General features: G+C 38.3%; 3 pseudogenes; 2 read left to right on the top strand and 1 right to left on the bottom strand.

Moving 5' to 3' along the window:
- Positions 1–227: 227 nt before the first annotated feature.
- LOC132641571 (AAA-ATPase At3g28580-like) lies at positions 228–2,120 on the top strand (annotated as a pseudogene).
- A 28-nt stretch (positions 2,121–2,148) lies between these two features.
- LOC132641572 (AAA-ATPase At3g28580-like) lies at positions 2,149–3,552 on the top strand (annotated as a pseudogene).
- Positions 3,553–4,019: 467 nt separating this feature from the next.
- Positions 4,020–8,288, bottom strand: part of LOC132639809 (putative late blight resistance protein homolog R1B-12) — a 6,570-nt pseudogene continuing 2,301 nt past the window's right edge.

The following is an 8,288-nucleotide window of genomic DNA, read 5'->3' on the forward strand; positions in this document are numbered from 1 at the left end:
TCTTAATTTAACCTTCCTACTTCTCTAGGGACCTATATATATATATATATATATGGTCATGACTCATGAGCATACCCAAATTATAAAAGAAAAGAAATATTGTCTCTGTCCCAATTTATACGATGTACTTTCCTTTTTATTCTGTCAAAATAAGAAGGTAGAATACCTACAAACCGCCTGGAACTTGGCACGTTTTATTCATGATTTATAACACTTTCCTTCCCGCTGTCTTTATATGAGATGATTTGCAATTACACAAATATCTATGAGTTGTTTTCCATCACAAGTATGTCTTTTCTTAAACGCTCAAACTTGGTGACCAAGGAAATGATAACTACGTACGCTCTGGTGTTTTCTATCTCTATATATAAGAGGCCATATATCATTTAGTACTGAACAAACCATTCACATACTCTTCAATTGCTGTTGTACTCCTATTAATCTCAAGATGATGCAAGATGTTTGGACTCAGTTGGGTCCAGCCATTGCAACAATCATGTTCTCCTGGACCATGTACCAGAACTATTTTCCTCATGAACTTCGTGGTCTTATTAGGAGGTATACCGATAAAATCGTGAGCTATTTCTACCCTTATATGCACGTAATTTTTCATGAGTATGAAAGTGAGGAGTGGTTCGAGCGGAGCAAAGCTTACGTAGCAATCGAAAGGTACGAGCAAGAATTCTTGCACACAAGCCAAGCGCCTCAAAGCCAACACGGTGAAAGATGGTCAAGCTCTTATCCTAACCATGCATGATTATGAGGAGATAACCGATGAATATAAATATGAGAAGGTTTGGTGGATTTCGAGCCAATTAGCAGCCAACAAACAGACAATTGCTTTGTGGAAGGAGGATGACAAGAGGTTTTTGAAGCTCAAATTTCACAGAAAGAATCGCAAGCTTATCACAGAGTCATACTTGAAGTATGTGTTGGATGAAGGGAAGGCGATATCTGTGAGAGAACGACAGAAAAAGTTGTACACAAACAATAAGGGAGAGACAAGTGGTGGGTACAGCTATAGGGGGTGGAGGATGTGGAGTGGAGTAGTGTTTGAGCATCCATCAACATTCGATACTCTGGCCATGGATCCAAACAAGAAGCAAGAGATTACGGATGATCTCGAAACATTCAGCAAGTCAAAAGACTATTATGCAAAGATTAGCAAGGCGTGGAAGCGCGGTTATCTTCTTTATGGTCCTCCAGGAACGGGTAAATCTAGCATGATTGCTGCTATGGCTAATTTCTTGCAATCTGATGTCTATGATCTTGAACTGACATCGGTTAAGGACAATATTGAGCTACGAAAATTGCTCATAGACACTACAGGTAAATCTATTATTGTAATTGAAGACATTGATTGTTCCCTTGACCTTACGGGTCAAAGAGAGAAGAATAAAAATAAAAACAAGGAACATAAAGAAAAAAATGAGAAAGACGCCATCAAGAAGAAGATTAAAAGAGGAGAGGAGAAAGAAAAGCAAAGTGAGGTAACTTTATCCGGACTTTTGAACTTCATTGATGGTCTATGGTCAGCTATTGGTGGTGACCCTGCTCTAATTCGGAGGGGGAGGATGGATAAACATATTGTGCTATCCTACTGTTGCTTTGAGTCCTTCAAGGTGCTTGCAAATAATTATCTTGACGTCGAATCTCATGTTCACTTTCCTGAGATTCGTCGGTTATTGGGGGAAACTAATATGACTCCTGCTGATATTGATGAGAATTTGATGCTTAAGTCTTCGAAGGAAAATGCAGACACTTGCTTGGAGAGATTGATTAAAGCTCTTGAAACTGCAAAGGAGGAAGCAAAGTTGAAGGCTGAGAAAGAAGAAGAAGAAGAAGAAGAGAGAGCAAAGGCTGAGATGGAGAAGGAAGAGAAGGAGGAGAAAAAGAAAGAATTAGCAGCTACTAAAGAAGCCAAGAATGCTGATGGTGTAAGCGAAAAAGAGAAGTCAGAAAGTAATGGTGCTAAGGAAAATGGTGATGTTAGCAAAGGTTGATTTCGGTAAGGAAAATGGTCATGAGTATGAAAGTGAGGGGTGGTTCGAGCGGAGCAAAGCTTACGTAGCAATCGAAAGGTACTTGAGCAAGAACTCTTGCACACAAGCTAAGCGCCTCAAAGCCAACACGGTGAAAGATGGTCAAGCTCTTATCCTAACCATGCATGATTATGAGGAGATAACCGATGAATATAAATATGAGAAAGTTTGGTGGATTTCGAGCCAATTAGCAGCCAACAAACAAACAATTGCTTTGTGGAAGGAGGATGACAAGAGGTTTTTGAAGCTCAAATTTCACAGAAAGAATCGCGAGCTTATCACATAGTCATACTTGAAGTATGTGTTGGATGAAGGGAAGGCGATATCTGTGAGAGAACGACAAAGAAAGTTGTACACAAACAATAAGGGAGAGACAGGTGGTGGGTACAGATATAGGGGGTGGAGGATGTGGAGTGGAGTAGTGTTTGAGCATCCATCAACATTCGATACTCTGGCCATGGATCCAAACAAGAAGCAAGAGATTATGGATGATCTCGAAACATTCAGCAAGTCAAAAGACTATTATGCAAAGATTGGAAAAGCGTGGAAGCGCGATTATCTTCTTTATGGTCCCCCAGGAACGGGTAAATCTAGCATGATTGCTGCTATGGCTAATTACTTGCAATATGATGTCTATGATCTCAAACTGACATCAGTTAAGGACAACACCGAGCTAAGAAAATTGTTGATAGATACTACAAGTAAATCTATTATTGTGATTGAAGACATCGATTGCTCCCTTGACCTTACGGGTCAAAGGGAGAAGAATAAGAAGAAAGACGAGGAAGATAAAGAAAAAAATGAGAAAGATGCCATCAAGGAGAAAAGAGGAAAGAAAAGCAAAGTGAGGTAACTTTATCTGGACTTTTGAACTTCATTGATGGTCTATGGTTAGCTATTGGTGGTGAAAGGCTTATTGTCTTCACCACCAACTATGTGGAAAATCTTGATCCTGCTCTAATTCGGAGGGGGAGGATGGATAAACATATTGTGCTATCCTACTGTTGCTTTGAGTCCTTCAAGGTGCTTGCAAATAATTATCTTGACGTCGAATCTCATGTTCACTTTCCTGAGATTTGTCGCTTATTGGGGGAAACTAATACGACTCCTGCTGATATTGCTGAGAATTTGATGCCTAAGTCTTCGAAGGAAAATGCAGACACTTGCTTGGAGAGATTGATTAAAGCTCTTGAAACCGCAAAGGAGGAAGCAAAATTAAAGGCTGAGAAAGAAGAAGAAGAGAGAGCAAAGGCTGAGAAGGAGAAGGAAGAGAAAGAGGAGAAAAAGAAAGAATTAGCAAGAAGCCAAAAATGCTGATGGTGTAAACGAAAAAGACAAGTCAGAAAGTAATGGTGCTAAGGAAAATGGTGATGTTAGCAAAGGTTGATTTTGGAAATGTTTGATTAATAAGAATTAAAGTTACACATATATGAAAGTTTTGGGGGTGTTTTAGCTTTATATTTTCTACAATTAGCGTTATTAGTTGTATTTGTAATAAGTTTATTTTATGTTTAGTGGTGCTTGTACAAAATCTAGTCTATGTTTGGTAATTATGCAAGTGGTTTAACGCAGTTGTGAGGTTAATAATAAGTTATACGCATAGCCATCAGTAGCATAAGGGACTGGTTACATTTTTCAGCAACTATGCATTTTAATATGGTTCACGTGTAGCAGACTCATAGTGAAATATGATTTTAAAGTGGTTTGATGATTAACAATGAAATATGGCTTGTGTGAGTTTGTATTTGTTAAAAGTCCAAATGTGTTTAATGCTACAATGTATTTGCGTTTATATGTTGTTAGGCTGAATCCGGTGAGATCCAGATACTTGTACTGCACGTGTTCCGATCCTAGTAGAAAAAGGATTTGGTGAACCGTTTTTTAAGATGAAATTTATTAAAAGATGTTTGTGTATCAGTTAAAATTAAGTAATATAAATGATAATAAGTAATATAAATGATAATTACATAAGAGATCTTCTTAATACTTTTGAGTTGTAAAAGCATTCAAATTAGAATTAGTGTACCTGTCTTCGCAATTTACATCTTCTACCTCTTCATCCCTCTCGAAAATGAACAATTATTGAATGACATGTCTATTACCTATTGGCTTTAACCACTGCTCTACTCTTTCTTTAAGGATTGATAATGATACAACTGCTATGGAACTTCTCTTTTCCATTGCATGCACTTCTAAAATTTTAGAAATGACTGTAATACCTGATACATTCTTCTGGTTTGGATGCAGCAACCATATTTTTAGATTGCAGTCCACATTTTGCCCAGCGCATTCCAACGAACTAGCACTGCAGTGTTTAGCTAGTAAGCGTTGCAGTGCCGAGTACCAAATTCAGTAAATTTGTATGAAATCAAATGATAATGAAGATGCAAACTGAAATAGGCCCTCAAACTCGGCCTCAACTGGCAATTATGCCCTCTAACTTTGGGTGTGCACAAGTAGGCACCCCAACTTGTGCACAAGGACTATATCACATTGGTGTTGACAAGTTAGGAGCCAGCACTGCAGTGTTTAGCTAGTAAGCGTTGCAATGCCGAGTACCAAATTCAGTAAATTTGTAAGAAATCAAATGATAATGAAGACGCAAACTGAAATAGGCCCTCAAACTCGGCCTCAGTTGGCAATTATGCCCTCCAACTTTGGGTGTGCACAAGTAGGCGCCTCAACTTGTGCACAAGGACTATATCACATTGGTGTTGACAAGTTAGGAGCCAGCACTGCAGTGTTTAGCTAGTAAGCGTTGCAATGCCGAGTACCAAATTCAGTAAATTTGTAAGAAATCAAATGATAATGAAGACACAAACTGAAATAGGCCCTCAAACTCGGCCTCAGTTGGCAATTATACCCTCCAACTTTGGGTGTGCACAAGTAGGCGCCTCAACTTGTGCACAAGGACTATATCACATTGGTGTTGACAAGTTAGGAGCTGTTAGGAAGTTATGTTTACAGTTTAGTCCTTACTTCAGAATAGTTTTCATTTAAGTCCCTTTCAAAGCTCTAGATTGTTAGCATATAAAAATCACAGTAAATCGTAGGTGTGGGATGTGAGGAATGAAATTACACCTTATGGTCTCTTTCTTTTCCCATCTTCAATCTTATTTTCTGCAAATCCGCCATGGTTTAGTCCACCAAGGGTTACAGTTGCCACACTTCCTCAGTTTCCGCAACTTTCTCAGTTTCCCCACAACTGATTGAACTTGATAAGCATCCGCATTTCCTGTCACTAATATTTTCTTCTCTATCCTATCAAGTGCAATAGCTTCTACCCCTGTTATATAGAATAAGACAACCAATATACATTGATGAATTAAAGTTATTTGGTGTTCTAAAACAAGTCAAGAGAAAATAAAGGAAAGAAAAGATAATCAGTCTAGTTAGTACCTGGGATACCGCATATAGCTCTAAATACCTTAAATACCTTTTCCTCACCGTAAATGTCTAATTTCAGCACCTTTTTCTGCAAGAAAACAAAGGAGAAAATCCTAGATATAAATGAGGCCATGAGTGTCATAAATTATGACTCATAATAAAGATAACAGTGAAAACAGTTCAAAAAGTTTAAGCCCCAAAAATTCTTGAGAACAAGGAGATTTCTGAAAGCTCAGAATCATGCAGAAAGCTCGCTGGCAGACTTCCAAATCTGAATAATAAAGTTTTAAACAAATTTCGAAACAAAAAGAAAAGGTAGTAAAAGGCAACTTATTATAGTAGGGAAAATGAGACTGAATGTAGTTAAGGTATTTTCTGAGTAGTGGTACCTTGCTTATGACGAGATTGAAAATAGTATTTTGCTAATCTTCAACTTGTGTTTCTTGGATATCCCTGGCTGAATTGACAACGGCCTCGTTGCAATTCTCTACCTCAATGTACTTTAGAGAAGAGATTTCCCCAAAAGAAGAAGGGATCTCCTTAAGATCCCGGCATCCACGCAAAATCAATTGTTCAAGGTTAGGAAAGGCATCATCTGCGACAATCCATTCATCAAAGAAAGCTAACCAAACTAGTTTCAAGACTTTAAGTTGAGGGAACTCGTCATTGCTCACTTTCCATTCCCTATGGTAGCCAAACTCAACGTAGTACAGTTTGAGTACCTCAAGGTTCTTCAGCTGAGCAATTTCTGATAAGTATCGAGGATCCAGGTAAAATCCAGATAGTTTCAGGCACTTGAGGTTTGGTGCGGAGATGCAAAAGGGGATGCATTTAAAGGGATCTTTTGAACGATAAATCTTTAGTATTTCAAGCGGTGTTGGAAAATCCAAAACATGGTACTGAGAGTATTCTAACTCACCCTCGACTTCGCATATCAGTTTTCGAAGATGAGGTGTTTTTCTCAACATCAGTTCCACATCCTCAAAACCAGAAAAATATGGAGTGGAAAGGGTTTCCAAATAAAAAATGTTACGGAGTTCTCGAGTAATGCTTCTGCTTTTCCTGTGCTGAAGTCGGGAATATGCAGATGTTTCAGTTTAACCATCTCCCAAACTGTATGAGGTAGTAGTAGCACGCAACGCTTCAGTTTAACCATCTCCCAAACTGTATGAGGTAGTGGTAGCACGCAACGCCGCAAGTATCTTCTACGTTTTAATATAAGAGTTTCAAGGTTCCAAAGATTGGATATGGTTGAAGGAATTGAATTCTGATCAATATGTGCGGAGAAATACCTCAAGTAAACAAGCTCAGTTGGAATAAAATCAATAACAATGTGGTGCTCCAAATCCAACACTTTTAGAAACTTGAAATTCTGTAAAATACGTGAAATTGCAAAAGTGCGTGAGGATAAGCGACGATGGGCAAAGTATGTTGCGTCCTTCTTGGAAAGTATAGAGCCGGCAAGTGAGCAAGAAGAGCTCCATTCTAGAAGATTATGCACTTCAGTAAAGGCCAAGCGAGCATACTGCTTGTAAGAGTAAACACATGAAGGATTGGCACTCTGATCCCTGTGAATATATAAATTAGCAAAACCATAGCATTGATTTTCAATTAGAACTTGAAATACTTGATTACTGTAAATATATATTTGTAAAATGATAGTAATTTTAACATATAACTTGAAATACTTGATTGATTGAATAAATAAAGTACCATTAATTAGCATATTACCGTTTTATCCATAGTAGAAAATTCTCCTCTCTTGCTTTTTCCTTGCAGAAGTCGAGCAATACATCATGAAGACGACATGCTTTGACCTTACCATCTGAACCAACCCTTTTAGCAACCATCACAAGATTTCGTCCAATAAGATTCTCTAAGTAACCTTCTGCTATATCCTCCAAACTCTTGCCTTCACAACTTTTGATAAATGTTTCTGATATCCATAACCTTGTCAACTTTGAGATGTTAATCACAGCGTCTTCAGAAAATGCTCCAAAATAAAGGAAGCAAGGCTTAAGATGAGAAGGTAAATCCTGATAACTTTGTTCTACAATGGCCTTTGAATCACTGCGAATGTGGACACCTAAATTGTCAGCCATTTTTTTCCAACATTCTTCTTTCTTTTCCATCTCTTTGAGAATACCAGCCACTAACGCAATTGAAAGAGGGAGTTGTTTACACATTTTTGCTATTCGTTTCCCAACATCTATTAGCAGAGGGGAACAACTTTCTTCACCAAACACTTTCTTTTCTAGCAACTTCCTAACTTTCATCATCGTTAAACATACGAAGATGAAGGGGATCACTATGAACACTAGCATATTTGGCAACTTCATAATGTCGCGTTGTCAGAATGATTCTGCTTCTGTTATTGGCATCCTGGAAAACAGCCTCTTAAATCATCCCAAGCACTATTTTGCCACACATCATCAACAAAGATAAGGTACCTTCTGGGCAATAAATATTTGCGAAGCATATCAGCTAATTCACTGGCATGAAGTTCTCTAAGTTCAGAACCCTCACCAATAGCATCACGTAGCAAGGCCAATAACAAGTTCCTCGTACGAATATACTTGAGACACGCAACACTGTGCACAAATATCAAATTGAGAGACAACTAGCCTGTCAGAATAGAGTCTGTTGGCCAAAGTCGTCTTACCTAGACCCGGCATGCCGTGAATTGAGATGACATCTTGTCCTTTGGTTCCATTCAGTAGTTTATTTCTTAAATTTTCTATTACATCCTCAAACCCCACAATTTCGTCATTAATCCTTGGAGTCCTTAGCCAAATGTGATGACGTTACGAGCAGTGACAGTCTTCATTGTATCCTCAACCATGTTCTTTCCCTGAATCT

The sequence above is a fragment of the Lycium barbarum genome, chromosome 5 (assembly GCF_019175385.1).
Source record: "Lycium barbarum isolate Lr01 chromosome 5, ASM1917538v2, whole genome shotgun sequence".
Taxonomy (NCBI): Eukaryota; Viridiplantae; Streptophyta; class Magnoliopsida; order Solanales; family Solanaceae; genus Lycium; species Lycium barbarum.